The sequence below is a fragment of the Thalassophryne amazonica genome, chromosome 11, assembly GCF_902500255.1.
Source record: "Thalassophryne amazonica chromosome 11, fThaAma1.1, whole genome shotgun sequence".
Classification (NCBI taxonomy): domain Eukaryota; kingdom Metazoa; phylum Chordata; class Actinopteri; order Batrachoidiformes; family Batrachoididae; genus Thalassophryne; species Thalassophryne amazonica.
This window is the reverse complement of record NC_047113.1, coordinates 64947155-64966799: the sequence shown is the minus strand read 5'-3', so window position 1 is coordinate 64966799 and position 19645 is coordinate 64947155.

The following is a 19645-nucleotide window of genomic DNA, read 5'->3' as shown; positions in this document are numbered from 1 at the left end:
ATAAAACACACTTTAATAGTTTGGAAACATTACACATATCATTGATATATAATATGAATAATTTAGGACCCAACACCGACCCTTGAGGGACCCCACAAGTAACCTTCAACTGATTTGATTTTACATTATTTAGTTGCACATATTGATATCTGTCATCTAAATAACTTTTGTGTGTATGTGTATGCTAACCCTCTTATACCATATCTCTCCAGTTTATTCATCAATATATTATGATCAATAGTATCAAATGCCTTTTTTAAATCTATAAAAACACCAACAGTATATTCCTTATTATCCATTGCAGTAGAAATGCCTTCCAGGAATTCCATCACTGCCATTGAAGTGGACCTTTTTGCTCTAAAGCCATACTGGTTATCACTTAAAAAATTATGTTTAGCAATATATTTCTCAAGTCTATGAACAAATAATTTTTCTAAAATTTTTGAGAATTGTGGAAGTAATGATATACGTCTATAATTGGTCAATTTGTATATTTCCCCATTTTTATGAATAGGGATAACTTTTGCATTTTCATTTTTGAAGGAAAAATACGAGTTCGAAAAGACAAATTGCAAATGTACGTATGTGAATGGTTGCACTATATACTCTAATAACATGTCAAAATCAAAACAATCTGTAGACTTTTTATTCTTAAATATTTTCACAATGTCAAGTATTTATCATTTACAGCATTAATAAACATGGAGGAAGAGTTTTTGATAAAATGTTTATCTCTTTCATAATTAATTCTTGACTCAGGAATTTCTTTTGCAAGGTTATAACCAACATGTACAAAAAACTCATTAAATTCATTTACTATTTCTTTAATATTATCAATCTTAATATCTTTATCTGCTATAAAATACTCTGGATACTCCTTCATTTTGGAACCCTTTCTAATTATACTATTTAAGACTTTCCATGTTTCTTGTGTGTTACTCCTGTTCTGCTCCAATAATGTATGATAATATTCTTTCTTACTCATTCTTATAATATTTACTAATTTATTTTTATATAACTTATATTTTGTTTCAGCATGTTTTGTCCTATATTTTATGAATCTCTTATATAATTTTTTTTTTTTTTTTAACATGCATCCTCTATTCCCTTTGTAATCCATGGTTTATTTAAACACTGGTGCTTTCTAGTAATTTTCACTATGGGACAATGTTTTTCATATAATGAAATTAAAGTTGACAAAAATGCATTATATGCATTATTAGGGTTTTCATTAACAAAACCTCAGTCTAGTCTTGTTCCACCTTGAAGGCAGCCATAGCTCCTGATGTTCTATTTCTTATCATTTTAAATGTAGAAGTCCTTAATTTAGTTTGAGTCCCAAAATAATTTTGAAAAATTGCAAAAACGGGAAGATGATCACTTATATCATTTATGAGAAGTCCACCAACTATTTCAGAGTCTATTTTATTTGTAAATATATTGTCTATCAATGTAGCTGTATCCAGTGTTATTCTACTTGGTTTTATAATTACAGGGAAAAGACAGTTACTGTACATTGTATAGATAAAGTCTGTTGTTTTTTGATGTCCATTCGGATTGAACAAATCTATATTAAAATCACCACAGATTATTTTCACTTTCTTATCAGAATGGTTAAATATGGCAGCAAGTTTTTCATTGAATGTGTCAAGACATGATCCTGGTGTTCTATAGATACAACTTAACATATTATTAGCTTGTTTTACATGAATTTCAATTGTTATACATTCCAATATGTTATCTATAGTACTTGACATACATTCAATCTGGCTGCATCTCAAAGCTTTATCTACATACGAGGTCTGTTAGAAAAGTATCCGACCTTATTATTTTTTTCAAAAACCATATGGATTTGAATCACGTGTGATTACATCAGACATGCTTGAACCCTCGTGGGCATGCGAGAGTTTTTTCACGCCTGTCAGTTACGTCATTCGCCTGTGGGCAGTCTTTGAGTGAGGAGTCGCCCACCCTCTCGTCGATTTTTTTTCATTGTTTAGGAATGACTCAGAGACTGCTGCTTTGTTTGATCAGAATTTTTTCAAAACTAAGGCACAACTGAGTGGACACCATTCAATAAATTCAGCTGATTTTCGGTAAAAATTTTAACGGCTGATGAGAGATTTTGGTCTGGTAGTGTCGCTTTAAGGACGGCCCACGGCGCCTGACGGCGATCTGCGCTTTGAGGCGGCAGCGTCTCACCGTTTCAAGTTGAAAACTTCCACATTTCAGGCTCTGTTGACCCAGTAAGTCGTCAGAGAACAGAGAACTTTCAGAAGAAGTCGGCATGAGGAGTTTATTCGGACATTCCATTGTTAACGGACATTTTGTAATGAAAGAACGTGAGGGCAGAGTCGCATGTCGGGCCGGACCCGACCGCGGGGGGTCGCGACAGGAAAAACACCTCCGTTGGAAACCTTAACGGGCAAGTTGGAACATGCCCAAGCTGTTAAACAATTTCTCAGTTACTCACTTGTTGAAAGCCATCAAAAGCCGCCTGAATTTTACAAATGGTTTTCAACACGGAGGTGTTTTTCCTGTCGCGGCACACACAGATTTGCCGAGTCGTCACGGAAACAACTCGGCGAATTTGCGCGCACGTCTTTCATTACAAAATGTCCTTAAACAGTGGAATGTCCGCATAAAGTCCTCATGCCGCCTCTTCTGAATCTTCTCTGTTCTCTCACGACGTCCTGGGTGAATTAAGCCTTAAATTAGGATGTTTTCAGGTTGAAACAGGCCGGCGACGGCGCCTGGGAGCGCTGCACGACGTCCTGCTCCTTGGGAAGTCCTTACAGCGACAGAAACGCCCCATAATCTCTCATCAGCCGTTAAACTTTTCACCGAAAACCAGCTAAATTTCTCGAATAGTGTCCACTCGGATATTCCTCACAGGTCCAGAAAAAATTTTGATAAAGCAACGCGCGCCGTCTCGAGCAGCGTGTGAAACAAAGGAATTCAGCCGAGAGGGCTGAACCACATCTCACTCAAGGCCTGCCCACAGGGAAATGACGTCACCGACACTCGTGAAAAAACTCACGCATGCGCACGAGGGTTCAAGCATGATTGGTGTAATCGCACGTCATTCAAATCCATATAGTTAAAAAAAAATGTTGGTTTCTTATCTAATAGACCTTGTATAAGGCAACACCTCCCCCTTTTTTATTCACCCTGTTCTTTATAAATAATTCATACCCATCCAGTCCCATATCAATAACTTTTTCATCATTAAGCCAAGTTTCTGATATTGCTATTATATTAAACTTTTTTAGTTTGCTCAAATATTCTTTAATTTTGGAAATGTTTTTATAGACTTCTACTATTAAAATGTATAACTGATAATGCATTTTCCATTTTAATATTATTATTAAATTGATCATCTGTGTAATACTCACAAGTATTGTTGTTAATATTACAAAAAAATTATCAGTCAAAATTACTTTCAGGATCATACATCTTGTGATCTACATAGTCAATGGTTTTAAAGTTCATTTCTTCAACACATTTTGATGAGGGCCCACCGTGACAGTCATTCCCACTACAGAAAAAATCTTCATCTTCAATATCTCTGAATGGAAAAGTATAATCCATATCCATACTTTTTTTTATTTATTTATTTTGTTGTTTTCATTGTCTGTTAAAGCCATAAGTCCAAACATTTGATTATCCATAATCTCCAGTCTTCGCACATTTCCACCAAAAAATGTAGACTCCTCATTAACAGCCATGATCATTTCAGTTTTATTTGTATTGTTCTAAGTCTTTGAGTTCTCTTATCATCACAACTTTTGCTTCTTCAGGTGTACCATTCAAACGGATCATTACTTTGCAATTTCTCATCCACGTTGCTTGTATCTTGCTTTGTTTTCTCATAATGCGTGCATGTCTGGCAATTTCAGCATTCTTTCTTGTCAAGTGCTCATTTAAATACACACCTGTCCCCTTCAACTTCTTTGCCTGCTTCAGTACATCAATTTTGGTCCTTCTGCTCACAAACCAAACAATAATTGCCGGCTTTGTTTTATCTTCTCTTCTGGGGAACACATAACAGGTTACGATATGATGGCTTTGAATACTCACATTCTTAGTTTGGAGGAATTTTATAACTTGCTGTTCCAGCGTTTGTAACTCCTCTGCTGGGGCATCCTCACCTTCTCCACCTCCACCTGCTGTAACTCTGGCATAGGTCCGATGTTGCGTCTCCAACCCGTTTATGATTATCTCATCCATTCTAATATATAGTTCAAGATCCTCAATTCAACTTTCCAAGCTGTCTATTTTCTTATCTTTCTCCTTTATCATGTTCTTCAGTTGTTTTATTTCACCCATCAAATGATGTAACATACCTTGTTGTTTAGAGACTTTACTCAGTTCATCTGACATGAAGTTAAGAGATTTCCTGACTCCTCCAACTCCTCCTCAACACCAGAGTTAACTTTCTTTGGTGGCATTATGAGATCAGTTCCCTTAACTCCGTTAGTTGCATTAGCGTTGTTAGCTCCGTTAGCAGCGTCGGCGTAGTCAGCTCCGTTAGCAGCATGTTAGCAGTGTCAGTGTTGGCGTTGTTAGCTTTGTTAGCAGCGTGTTAGCAGCGTCGGCGTTTTAAATTTACGTTCAGACCTCGATGAATCCAGCTCAACCCACCTCATGGCTTAAATCTGAATAAGATGGACATTATGGACGATGCCAGTCACCCTCTGCACACTGTCATCAGCAAACAGAGGAGCCTCTTCAGCCACAGACTGCTCCTTCCCAAGTGCAGGACCAACAGACTGAAAAACTCCTTTGTCCCTCTGGCCATCAGACTGTACAACTCCTCAATCAGGGGGAGGAGGAGTAACAGGAAGACAGAGGACAGGAAGGAGAGGAACAGTAGTAGCCAGTAAGACAGTAGTGAGCAGTATTTATATTTGTATTTACATTTTGCAAATTGTTTTTTCTTTTTTCTTTTAATACTCTGTATGCTTCTTACCCTGTGTGCTGCTACACAATGCTGCTGGTACCTCAATTTCCCAGAGGGAGTCTTCCCAAAGTATTAATAAAATGCTATCTATTCTCTAATCTAAGCACTGTTCAGATCCAGAAAAAACATAGCCAGATTGCCAACGCCAGTCTGAACAGGATCTTATTCTTTCCCGGAACAGACATGATTCAAAAATGTCGGCCGGCTTAAATTTAGAGGAAGCAAATTTAGTGGAAGCTAAATGGTCCACAAAGGTTTTTCAAAGTTATCCAAAAAACAAATCCATGAACAAAAAAGTTAGCTGATTAGCTCTTAGCAGAACTATGGCCACCACTGTTAAAAGCCATACTGTGATGGTTTAGTCTGGTCTATGCAATTAGTATACAGGTTACTTTGGTCAAGAATTATTCCAAGTACAAATACAGGAACAGTAAAGGTGTTATTTTTCTTACTGGGTACTGATGAGCTCATTTCAGTGCAGTACACTACTGAAATCACACGGGCATCTGTGTAAAATGTGTGAGACGCAATGTGTGAAGTAAGAAAAACAAAATCAAGATATCTGTATAATAAAATTTTGAGAACAAAGCAAGTGATTTGATTTGCAGTATTCAGGCCAGATGAGAAAAACCACAACAAAGTAAAAAGCTAAATGAGAAAACCTTTGAATCGGAGAATGGTCAACATCGACCTCCTCAGAAGTGCTTCTAAATTACTAAGCTATCAAATAAATTCACAATAATATATCCAGCAGCTGCAGACCTTTTTTATATCATGCACACAGAATGTCTCTGTTTTAGTGCTGCACGGTGAAGAGCTTAGCAATAAACAGGTAAAGGGATTCTTTTGACTTTTTCCCCTTCACCCCCGGTGAGACTTTCTGGCCTTTCCCAAAACATGTGGGTATCTTTTCAAGAAGAATTTGTGAAACTGTTGGCCTTGAAAAGAAAGAAAAGCAAAAACCCTTCTCTTGAGCAGACCTTTTCTATTGATTTGTTGTTGTGTTCCACTGTCAGTAGGTTATAAATAGGACCCCCTGTGTTGGATTGTGCTCTTTTGTACTGAAGAAAGTCCACATGGACTCAGACATTTGAAGCTCTTCCTCTTGTCGCTTTTTCATTGAAGCCCTCTGTGGTAAAGATGAAATAGCAAGTTTTTTTTTTTTTTTTATATGACTCCATACAGGTGCAGCCGGTCTGCTCTGTGTAAGCCTGATCCTGTCAGATCTCAGAAGCTAAGCAGTGCAGCGTCTGGTTAGTACTTGGATGGGAGACCTCTTTGGAACACCAGCGGCTGTGTGTGTTTCTCCTGGTGAAACCGGAGTTGCGTCAGGAACTAAAAACTTGTGCCAAATACAACCCCAATTCCAATGAAGTTGGGATGTTGTGTAAAATGGAAATAAAAACAGAATACAATGATTTGCAAATCCTCAACAAAGACAAGATATTCAGGGTTCAAATTTATAAACTTTATTGTTTTTGTTTAAATATTTGCTCATTTTGAAATGGATGCCTGCAACATGTTTCAAAAATGCTGGGACAGTGGTATGTTTACCACTGTGTTGCATCACCTTTCTTTCTAACAATACTCAATTATTGTGGGCAGTCTAAGGCACACCTGTGCACTAATCATGGTGTCTAATCAGCATCTTGATATGGCACACCTGTGAGGTGGGCTGGATTATCTCAGCAAAGGAGAAGTGCTCACTATCACAGATTTAGACTGGTTTGTGAACAATATTTGAGGGAAATGGTGATATTGTGTATGTGGAAAAAGTTTTAGATCTTTGAGTTCATCTCATACAAAATGGGAGCAAAACCAAAAGTGTTGCATTTATATTTTTGTTGATTGTACATTGCTCTTGCCCTGTTTGACTTGACCGCTGCCTTTGATACTGTAGACCACAGTATCTTGTTACTTTGGTGGTAGTACCCTGGACTGGTTTAGGTTCTACTTAGCAGACAGGACTATGAGCATTGGTCTGCTCTGCTTTTATACGAGGTCCCACGGAGTTCAATCAATTTTAGGGCCCCTGCCTTTCTTCCTGTATATGCTTCCCCAAGGGTCTGTCCTCAGAAAACATGATGTCACTCTTCATTGCTATGCTAATGACAACCAGATATTTGTCTCCCCGAGGAAAGGTGATGCCTTTTCTCTCAAACCCCTGCTCTCATGTCTTGAAGATGTTAGTGTGGATGGCCCTAAGCTTCCTAAATTTTAATGACAAGAAAACAGAGGTGATTGTGTTTGGCCTTAGTGGCTTCTGTGTACCCTCCCCAGTTGATTTGGGTCCTTTGGCAGTTTATGTGAAGTGTAAGATGGATATGAATTTTTATATTGGACCACCAAATTAGTGTAGTAGTTAAGTCAAGTTTCTTGCTAAGGTGAAACCTTTTCTTGCACAACAGCACTTTGAAACAGCAAACCTCCCTTCACTGGTTGCCTGTGCACTTTAGGGTTCATTTTAAGATTCTTTTGTTTTTAAATCTTTAAATGGCCTCGCCCTGCACTACCTCTCTGAGCTTCTTCACCCCTACGCCCCTGCATGGTGTCTCTGGTGAGCTGATCGGCTGCTCCTTGAGGTACTGAGGTCCACACGAATGCTCAGAGGGGACAGAGCATTCTCTGTTGCAGCTCCTAAAATTTGGAATGATTTACCTGTGCACATTAAAGTGCGTTTACACATGAGCGTGTTACGAATGTCATTTTTCTGTCATTCGTGACACATTCCTGACATTCTTAATGTGACTGAACGCATCTGAATAGGTTTCTTAATAGTGTGTGTTGGTGCGTGATATTCTTGATATTCATGGAGCATGTTTTTGCCTGTCAAAAAATCTTCCACGAATGTCACACACCACCCTCATTTCGTCTCACGTCGTGGAGGTCGCAACTGAGCGTGTTGATCTGTCTTCATGAGTAGTGATCCTTAATAGAACATGACGACGTTCGTAGTGGTTCCTGTGATGGTTCTTGGAGCCCAAACTGCCACGCGTTATTACGAAGTGACACGGAAACTGTCAAGTTTTGACAGGACTTGTAACGCAGCGTCACATTTCACTACGCGCCACGACGAATCAGTTTTCTGTCACTTGCACACAATTAAACTCTGCTCCACAGCGTTCAGTTTGATGCAGTATACCAAAGAGGAACAGTGACACAAAGTCAGCCAAGTACCATTCTACAGTTCCTGCTGAAGCTCCTCAGGATGCTCCTGCAGGTGTTCCACCTGTTGTTGGAACCGATGAGCGGGAGAACGAGTCTGAGCCAGAGGATCCAGAGAAGCGAGAGGAGACTCACGTGCAGCCAGACATCTCTGCACCTCCTCCAGTCCGGCGGACGAAGAAGCGTGCGCACAACTCGGAGGTCCAAGCTTTTCTCTTCTACCTGTAAAGCCCACGGAGAGTCAAATGACCCTGGCTAGCTGACTTGGCTAGCCACATTCTTGTGTTTGCATAAAGCCCATGGAGAGTCAAATGACCCTGGCTAGCTGACTTGGCTAGCCACATTCTTGTGTTTGCATATTTGCTGTCTGTGTGTTCTGAGACTTCCTTGTTTACATAACAGAAGTAGCTCTCTACAGGGGATCTTGGAGTCACTTGCCTGCTTTGCTGAAAGGGCTGCGTATGAAGCAGGAGTTGTGTGCAAAATGTGTAAAATTACAGCTGCCTAGTACACCTATTGCTACAACTATTTGTGCACCACAGCGGCTGAAAGATCTGTTGTTCTGGATGTCCCAGCTGGACAACATGTACTGTGTTTGGATAGACATGGACTAACAACGGCCCACTGTGACGCATGTGTGTCTGCTTGCTGTCATCATGTGGACATAATGACATAATAACAGTGTGGGGACTGTTAGTCATTGTGAGTGACTGTAACCTGTACCTATTGTATATATTTTGGATTTCTGGTGTGTTTTTTGGTACATTTTGGTACATTTCAATAAAATACAGAAAACAAAGTTTTCTTTTGGTGTGTTTTTTGGTACATTTCAATACAATTCAGAAAACAAAGTTTTCTTTTGGTGTGTTTTTTGGTACATTTCAATACAATTCAGAAAACAAAATTTCATCTCTCCCCCAGGGTAAAGTTATTTATCCACCTAAGCACAAATCAGCAGCCCTTTCAGCTAAGCAGGCACACAGACAGCAAATATGCAAACACAAGAATGTGGCCAGCCAAGTCAGCCCCTCCCCTGAGGTGTTCTGAGACTTCCTTGTTTACATAACAGAAGTAGCTCTCCACAGGGGATCTTGGAGTCATTTGACTATCCGTGGACTTTAGAGGTAGATTGGTCATTTGACCAGACCTTGGCCTTCTCTGTGTTAAACCCTGATGCACCGCATTCAGTTTGATTGCTGACACCAAGTCTGCTAAAAGTCTCATTTCAGTGCTCTTCAGCGCGCTCCTGCAGGTGGTCCACCTGCTGTTGGAACCGATGAGTGGGAGAACAAGTCTGAGCCAGAGGAACCAGAGGAGCGAGAGGAGACTCACGTGCAGCCAGACATCTCTGCACCTCCTCCAGTCTGGCGGAGGAAGAAACGTGCGTACGCACGTGGACTTGGACAGCTAACACAGATGCACTCTACAAAAAAGGGCAGAGTCGGTACAGGCAGAAAAGCCTGTTCAGTGGCAGACTGCTCTCTCTGTCTTGTTCAACAGACAGGCTGAGGAAATCCTTTGTTCCCCATGCCATTCAGCTTTTTAACTTTTCCCTGAAGCGCCGGGGAAATATGGATTATTATGGATTATTGGGTTTGAGTTCCTGACTTTTTAAATATTTATTTATTCATTTATTTATTTATTAGAATTTTTAATGCATTCGATAGTGTTTTTAAGATTCATAGTATGGACACATTGACCCACTCTTTGCACTGCTCCCCTATTGATGCACTTGCACTTACAGTGACTGAACTTGGAATGTACTCTCACCACGGATTTTCCACTCTATTGGTGTTTGTGTTTTTTTTTGTCCTTGTGTGTGTTGAATGTACTGTATAAGTAAAAGGATGTGTTTTAAGCTACGGGGTGTTTAAATTTCCTTTTGGATCATTAAAGTATCTATCTATCTATCGATCTATCGATCTATCTATCTATACTCCACACAGAAACTGTAGTACAAAGAGAATTTCCAGGTGGGAAAAAAAAAACATTTTCTGTTGGTTTTAAACTCAAAAGCATTAATTTATAGAGGCTTCTGTGCAGGCGTTTTGAATAAAATGTACCCGTGGTTTTACAGGAAAGCCAACAACCTAACTTATGATCAGCGACCCACTGTGGCTGAAAATTACACTTTTGAGCAATATCATATTTAACATGGCTATGGCTTTGTGCAAAGCAATAACAATGAAATTTGTGAATGCTCAGGTGACAGTAACCCTCCACGCATCATAATGTTTGCATTATGTGGAGCAGTGTTGCCCAGCAGCGTTGGTATACAGATCAAATTATCATGGTGGAAATTATATAAATCTGTTCTCATGGGCAATATTGTGTCAGCAAGGTGATAGATAAAGCTTAGCAATCCTTTATCAAAGAGTGAATTAGGGACTGACTCTGGTAGAAGAATAATCCTTATGCATGTGGAAAATATAAATGGGACAATGAATTATTATATTATTATTGTTATTATTATCATCATCATCATAGTGTTGGGTCTGTTTTAAACCTCACTTTGTCAAGGTCATTGAAATTACTCTGTAATTGAAGTTCTTTAATGCCGCTGAGATATTGTGTGTCAGGCAATAGAAGATCCACAAAAGGCTGTCGGGGGGAGATAGCCTCTATTGTTGTCCATGTGTAGATGTATTGTCCAGAGAGGACGAGATAAAAATATAATATGAAGAGATTGAATGTCTGCTTTAATATGGCAAAATGCTGATTGAAACTCAAATAAAAGGAAGAATATAAATTCCCGATTCATTTTCTTTGCTTGCTTAGTCCTTTTGCAAGGTCACTGTAGCTCTTTAGTCTGCAGACAAGAAAAGTATTTTGGGGCTCAAAGATAATTTTTAATGATGAGGTTTTTGTAGTATAGCAGGACATTATTTTTCCAGTGAGGATTTATCTTAGATTGTATAAAAATACTGGACAAACCCTGTATGACATCACCTGTTAGTTTTCCGAAGAGCGGCATTGAAGCACAAATCGAGTGGCTCCAATTTGGCTCCCTGACCAATTTGGTGCCCCAGGCAAGAGTTTTATCTGATGCCCCTACATCATAGCTAGTTAACCACCAATTGCTGTGTTCAAACCCTTATACAGATGGCATAGCTTGTGTCTTCGATGTTTCCTTATTTTACAATCAAACAAGCACATAAACAATGTTTCTGTGTAGGCTCTCAGTTGTCCAGGTGGTTTCCATAGTAGAGAAGCTTGAATCTTTGACTGGACTGGGTTGCTTGACGCGAGGACGTTTCGCTTCAAATCGCAGAAGCTTCCTCAGCTAAAATTCTTGCTCTGGTGGTCTGACTTCTGTCTTGACTCTTGTAGAGAAGAATAATCAAGAAGTCACAAAAGCTGGAGTTTTAAACCTAACCAGACTCCTCCTACTGAGAGGCAGACTGCTATAGGCTGGTGACTAAACAATAGCTCTAATTAGCACCTATTGTGCTCTAGTTAGCACCCTCCTAATGACAGGGCAGCTGTCCCTCTCCTGATGGCTCCCTTGACGACTCTGCTGATGACGTGAATGACTCATTACCATGAACAAAACACTGAAACTGCTTTGACCTGAGTACCCCATTGTAGACAGGGGATAAAGCATGTCTCAGACCCCCTCCCCGGTTAAGGCTGGGTTTCAAACGTTTCACAAAGAATGCTTCCTTGACCCCTCTCTCAAACCATTTCTTCTCTCTGGCTAATATTTTAACTTCCTTGTCCTCAAATGTGTGGTTAGTGTCTTTAAGGTGGACATGAACTGCAGACTGAGGTCCACTGGTGCCCTCTCTGCGGTGCTGGTATAGCCTTTTGTGTAAAGGTTGCTTAGTCTCACCTATGTAGTGTTCGTTAGGAAAACTGTGTCAGGAAAACTGTAACGAACACTACATAGGTGAGACTAAGCAACCTTTACACAAAAGGCTATACCAGCACCACAGAGAGGGTGCCAGTGGACCTCAGTCTGCAGTTCATCTCCACCTTAAAGACACTAACCACACGTTTGAGGACAAGGAAGTTAAAATATTAGCCAGAGAGAAGAAATGGTTTGAGAGGGGTCAAGGAGGCATTCTTTGTGAAACGTTTGAAACCCAGCCTTAACCGGGGAGGGGGTCTGAGACACGCTTTCAAGTCATCAGCAGAGTCGTCAAGGGAGCCATCAGGAGAGGGACAGCTGCCCTGTCATTAGGAGGGTGCTAACTAGAGCGTAATAGGTGCTAATTAGAGCTATTGTTTAGTCACCAGCCTATAGCAGTCTGCCTCTCAGTAGAAGGGGTCTGGTTAGGTTTTAAACACCAGCTTTTGTGACTTCTTGATTATTCTTCTCTACAAGAGTCAAGACAGAAGTCAGACCACCAGAGCAAGAATTTTAGCTGAGGAAGCTTCTGCGATTTTAAGGGAAACGTCCTCACGTCAAGCAACCCAGTCCAGTCGAAGATTCAAGCTTCTCTACTAAAGCACATAAACAAACAAAAAGAGTAATAAAAAGTGTCATATGCAAATTATAAATAGAATTTTTGTATTATGACATTTATAATACATTGAAACTCACATTTTATAATTTTTAAAGGTTAGTTTAGAAAGTCAAATGCGTATTTTTGTGCCAGAGATCCAAGTTAATACAACTTGACACTTGCATGAATTTGATCCCCGCACTGGCATGCAATCTGGTGTGCTTGCAAATAAATGTGTTGTAAACTGTTGTAAACTCCGACTGAACTGTGTGCAGCTTCATGCAACTGTGCAATGAAAACTTTGAAATGTTCAAAACATCTGGTACGCATTAATTTCATGAACTAGTCATGAACATTGCCTAATCTATTCAGAAACACTGCTTGTCAATGCGTCTCATTGCTGCAGCACATCTGAACGATTATGACGAGATGTTACATCCATAAAAAATACAATTTTACAGATAAATTTTGTAACTTATAAGAAGGAATAAAAATGCAAAGGTTTTACCAATCTATTACAGCATATATATTATATAAATAATTACCTTTGAGACTGCTCCAAATGTGTTCTCCGGTGCACGAGGTGCACAAGGCAAGGTGGAGCTCCAGATAATTTCTGTGATTCTTGGAGCGATGAGAGATGGTTTAATGAGCCAAGAGTAAATGCGTCATCAGCTACGACATAATTATTTTATGTAACATGGCGTCAAATGGGACAAAGCGCGGTGTCCAGCGGGACAAAGCGAGACAAATTGTACAGCAGCGTGGGGATCAAATTCGTGTAAGTGTCAAGGTACCTTTACCGTGTTGTTAGATGATGTGTCATTGTCAGTCATAAACAGTCATGATGTTGACTCCCTGCAATAGAATGGCAGCCTGTCCAGGGTGTAACCCGCCTCTCACCCATTGACCACTGGGACAGGCTCCTAATGAGATTTGAGCAGCCAAAACTTTATTCTAAAATAAAATTGCATGGGGAAATAATTTGTTTCATGCAAGTAGCAAGAGCTCACTTCACATCTGTGCAAAGAATTCTGGAAGAACTGCAGTGATTTTTCTTTTCTTTAAAAAAAGTTGTTTGCTTATTGTGTTATTGGGAAAGATTTAGTCCGGCTTTTATATGTGGATGTGACAGCAAAATGAAGAAGCAACACCGTGAGTGTAAATTATATCTCATGGAGTGATTTTTCACTTCTTGTTTGGCCATTATGTGCATAAAATGTACTTCTGGAGTTATTGTCACCAACTTTTTAAGAAGAATATGAGCCTGATTTATTAAGATCCCACTTTAATTTCAATTTATTTTCATTTATATAGCACCAAATCACAACAAGGTTGCCCCAAGGTGCTTCACACAAGTAAGGTCCAACCTTACCAACACCCAGAGCCAGTGGTAAGGAAAAACTCCCTCTGAGGAAGAAACCTCAAGCAGATCAGACTCAAAGGGGACTTCCAGACTTAAATTACATGGTCTTTTTGGGGTGGAGAAACGTTAGTGGGTGATTTGCATTGAATAATTGTGAAAAGTGGGTGGTAATGTTGCATAGACAGTCATATGTAAATTATAATTTTGTGTGTTTTAACAACCATAAGCGCAAAATGAAACTCAATCAGCAACTTGCAGTTATGTGCAAAAAAGACAAACATATATTTTTTATCTGAAAATGTCTTTTTCTGACATATATTGTTATTTTTAGGTAGTGGCTGCTGTTCATACTTTCCACAGAGCTGTCCATGGTCCTGACCATAGACTGCTGAACAGATGCACACAGGAGTCAAGTCTTGGAGCATGCAATGGTGCTGCATTTTGCCATATCTACCACACAACGGAACCACCTTGTGTCCTGGATGGCAGCCACTCAGCAGACAACCAATCCATTCCTTCATCTATAAAATAGCCATCTGTCTGCTGGAACCAGGTGAAAATGTGGGGAACGCCCTGGCCTTTACCAGCAAATTGTGTCTTCAACATTCAGGTACCTACGTGCTGGACCATGCACAGAGAAATGAGCTACATGGCCAAAATGTTGGAGCTGGCACTCCATTACAATGCAAGAGATACTTCGTCTGTTTGCAGTAACCGCTCATTTGGCATAAAGGATATTTAAAATTTAAAGATATTTAATTTAAATAGAATGCTCTGTGAACTGAGATGCATATGTGACTTCTATTTAAATTTCAATCACATACAAATACATGATAAATGTCACATTTAATGTTATTTATGCTATATATCTTTCATTTCAATAAAAATAGCCCACTATAAATTAAAGCTGTACGGCCTTTGGACTGTTTAAAGGTTTAAAGCATAAAAATAATTTTCATTGGCACTATTCCTTAGTATTTAAGTAAGGGATTCATAATGTGATGTTGCCAATATGAGTTTTTTTTTTTAGGATTTTGACCCCTGATGGGTAGAAATTCAAGCACTCAGACACCATGACATACATTTGGCAGCAATATCATAGATCAGATGGGGGCTCTATCTACTCATATGTTTCTCATATGTTTTGGAAACATTAGTGAGGAAAAAAAAAGCACTTCTAAATCTAAAAGCGCTTTTTGTGAAACCAGATAGCACCTCTGAAGTGATTTTCAAGACATTTTATGGATGCTAGTGTACACACCACAGGAAAGCCCAACAAGAAAGTGGGTCAGGTCACAGGTAATCTCAAAAACTCACACATATGCACATGCACTTCCTCCTGCAGTCCATATGTACGATGGTGTTAGAACGAAAAGACAATATTCGTCATGGCATTCCCTCCACATAAATATATTTTCATCATTAAATTGAGCTGGCATTTTGCAACATGTTACAAAAAATAATCACATATATATATATATATATATATATATATATATATATATATATATATATATATATATATATATATATGTATATATATATATATATATATATATATATATATGTATATATATACAAGGTCTGTCCATAAAGTATCGTACCTTTTTATTTTTTTTTTAAACTATATGGATTTGATTCATGTTTTCACGTCAGACAAGCTTGAACCCTCATGCGCATGCGTGAGTTTTTCCACGCCTGTCGGTGACATCATTCGCCTGTGAGCACGGCTTGTCTGATGTGAAAACACATGAATCAAATCCATATAGTTTAAAAAAAATAAAAAGGTACGATACTTTATGGACAGACCTTGTGTATATACGAGGTCTGTGATGAAAAAAGTGGTCCTTTTTATTTTTTTCAAAAAATAAATGGATTTGATTCATATGTTTTTACGTCAGACAAGCTTGAACCCTCGTGCGCATGCGTGAGTTTTTTCACGCGTGTCGGTGATGTCATTCGCCTGTGGGCAGGCCTTGAGTGAGGAGTGCTCCACCCCGCCCGTCGGAATCTCTTTGTCTGAATAGCCGCTGCGGACGGCGCGTGTTGCTTTATCAACATTTTTTCTGGACCTGTGAGGGATATCCGAGTGGACACTATTCGAGAAATTAAGCTGGTTTTCGGTGAAAAGTTTAACGGCTGATGAGAGATTATGGGGTGTTTCTGTCACTGTAAGGACTTTCCACGGAGCGGGACATCGCGCAGCGCTTCCAGGCGCCGTCGTCGGCCTTTTTCGACCTGAAAACATTCTAATTTAAGGCTTAATTCACCCAGGACGTCGTGAGAGAACAGAGAAGATTCAGAAGAGGCCGGCATGAGGACTTTATGCGGACATTCCACTGTTTAAGGACATTTTGTAATGAAAGACATGCGCGCAAATTCGCCGATTCGTTTCCGTGATGACTCGGCGAATCTGTGTGCGCCGCGACAGGACAAACACCTCCATGTTGAAAACCATTTGTAAAATTCAGGCGGCTTTTGATGGTTTTCAACAAGTGAGTAACTGAGAAATTGTTTAACAGCTTGGGCATGTTCCAACTTGCCCGTTAAGGTTTCCAACGGAGGTGTTTTTCCTGTCGCGGCCCCCGCGGTCGGGTCCAGCCCGACATGCGACTCTGCCCACACGTTCTTTCATTACAAAATGTCCGTTAACAATGGAATGTCGGAATAAACTCCTGCCGACTTCTTCTGAAAGTTCTCTGTTCTCTGACGACTTCCTGGGTCAACAGAGCCTGAAATGTGGAAGTTTTCAACTTGAAACAGCGAGACGCTGCCGCCTCGAAGTGCAGATCGCCGTCAGGCGCCGTGGGCCGTCCTTAAAGCGACACTACCAGACCAAAATCTCTCATCAGCTGTTAAAATTTGACCAAATACCAGCTGAATTTATCGAATGGTGTCCACTCAGCTGTGCCTTACAGGTTTTGAAAAATTTTTATCAAACAAAGCAGCAGTCTCTGAGCCATTCCTAAACAATGAAAAAACGACGAGAGGGTGGACGACTCCTCACTCAAAGACTGCCCACAGGCGAATGACGTAACCGACAGGTGTGAAAAAACTCTTGCATGCCCACAAGGGTTCAAGCATGTCTGATGTAATCACACGTGATTCAAATCCATATGGTTTTTGAAAAAAATAATAAGGTCCGTTACTTTTATCACAGACCTCGTATATATATATATGTACGTATATATATATATGTACATATATATATATATATATGTACATGTACATATATATATGTACATGTACATATATATATATATATATGTATATATATATATGTACATGTACATATATATATATACATGTACATATATATATATATATATATATATATATGTGTGTGTGTATATATATATAAAATGTGATTATTTTTTGTTCTGTCCCTTTGCAATTCTTCTTATCTGTCATTGTGCCTTTTTATACACTGATCATTCTTCAATAACTGTTTAATTCCCACCACGTGTACTTTAATTTTGCTGTTTGAATGTGGTAGCTGATGTCTTTATTCAGTCAAGGTGCAATATGTCTCACATCTGTTCTATGTTAAATTCATAACCTTCCTTGCCGCCCCCCCACCGCTCATCATTCCTCCCCATATCTAACTTGTCTTTTTATCTCTATTCTTTGCTCGAGCATTGTTTCCTGTAGCAGTCTAAGCAGCTCATTGTTGTGGAGACAGTGTCCTCTTGGGGGATCCACAGCCAGTCAAGAGTGGATTGCTTCAGTGAGATGCATTTTTACTTTGTCAGGTGTGATGAGGGAATAAGAAACATTGTCTTCTTTTGAGCCATCCAGAATCAAATATGGGAATTTTGAAATGCCTGATAAAAACAGCCTGAAACATTTCTTTGTGTGCTGCTGTTAAGAGTTATGGAAAAGATGAAGTTATCAATTCCCAAGGTAAGGTGGGACTGAGCTGCACGTGTTCTGTGTATCTGGAGTAATAAACTGTATGTTCCAGGCTGTTTATCATAGTCACTGTGCAATATATGCAAAATATTATTGTCCCTGTAACATGTGTTGTTGTTGTTGATATGTCACTGCACCAATGTCACAAAGAAAAATTAGTGTTCTTTCTTTGACCTGGGAAGGGGAAAAAAAGCCACAACAATCTGATTTTGACCTTGATAATGGAGGCTGAAAATGTGTATAATGGCAAATGCGGAGCTTTTTTTAAATCATGCCATACACATTCACAGACTGATTTGTTGTTATTGCAGAGGAAAAAACAAGGAAAATATAAGAACCACCACACATTTTTCACTTGACCTTTTTTGAGGCATAATACTAAAGAAGTTTATTATTGTACTGATGACCAGTACATCTGGGAATTTTGCAAATTCTGCCAATTTCATGCTATGTTTTCGTTGCTTTTATTGGAGTGTCTGGATTTGTAGTTGTCAGGGATCGAGACTGAGATCCAGGCTTACTGGACTTGGCCATCATAAGTACATCTGTCTGCCGTGAAAGTGTTGAACTTGTTGGGACATTGACTCATCTTGGCAGTGACATCCATGTCTCTGGGTTCTCTGGGCCACTGAGATCAAGAGATGCATAGGAAGAGCTTATGGAGCCTTGAGGTTGCTGGACAGATGGTTTTGGCAATGCTGATATGTTTGCAGGAGAATGCAAGTCTTTAGCTTTGTGGTACTTCCTGTCTTATAGTACGGTTGTGGGACTTGAACATGCAAAGATGGTTCAAGTTCCAAAGCTACACCCCTGATTCAATGACATACCTTACCAGCTATTTCGATATGTTACCATATTCCACTTTTCTTCATCTACACATCTGCTACCTATAATGAATCCAGTTTAGCAGCCTGTAATTTATCTTAGATATCTGTTATTTTCAATGTTGTCAGGCCATCAAAGTAAGAGAAATCCACAAGTTCATTTATGTGAAGGTTTGTTTGGCTAAATAAATCTACTTGCATATGCCCTGCTACTCCAGGGATGTTATTTTCAGCCTGCAAATCAGAAATTACGGAAAGTATTACACTACAGGTTTTGCCAACAAGACGTGACATGTACAGCTCCCACCCACCCCCACCAACCTACGAATGTAGTCAATCATAACTGTGAAACAGTGCCACCAAAAGACTTTTTTTTTCGACGTCTTAATAAAGCTTTTGTTCTAAAACCGTAAATAATGGCACAATGTTGAAAACCACCATTAGGGGGTGCTGCTTTGTAACTGGGTAATTCTACAGTAGTGGAATTGCAATCTCAGCAAATATGGACAGATTTTGCTGTCACTGTAGTTCCACTGTAGAATTGCCCAATTATGAAGAACTATTTAACTTTTTGTTTATTACAGCTGTTGACAAATAGAGCAATTTCACACAATAAATTGCACATTTGTAGTGGTGGCCAAGTGGTTAATGCGCTTGGTTTCAGTTCAGAAGGTTTTCGGGTTCAAATCCCACCCCTGCCACATTTCTCCATGTAATGTGGAGTTGCATCAGGAAAGGCATCCGGCGTAAAACCTGTGCCAATTCAACATGCAGATCCACCTTGGATTTGTTGTGGCGACCCCGAGTGCAAACAAGGGAGCAGCCGAAGGGACTTACTGGAACCCTGCCCAATCTGGATTTGGACCTGGCTGAAGTTGGGGAAGACCATGTCACAGTGATTTGAGCATTACTTTCATATTGAACCTATTGAGATTTGACTTTGCTCATGCACAGTGAGATTCCAACA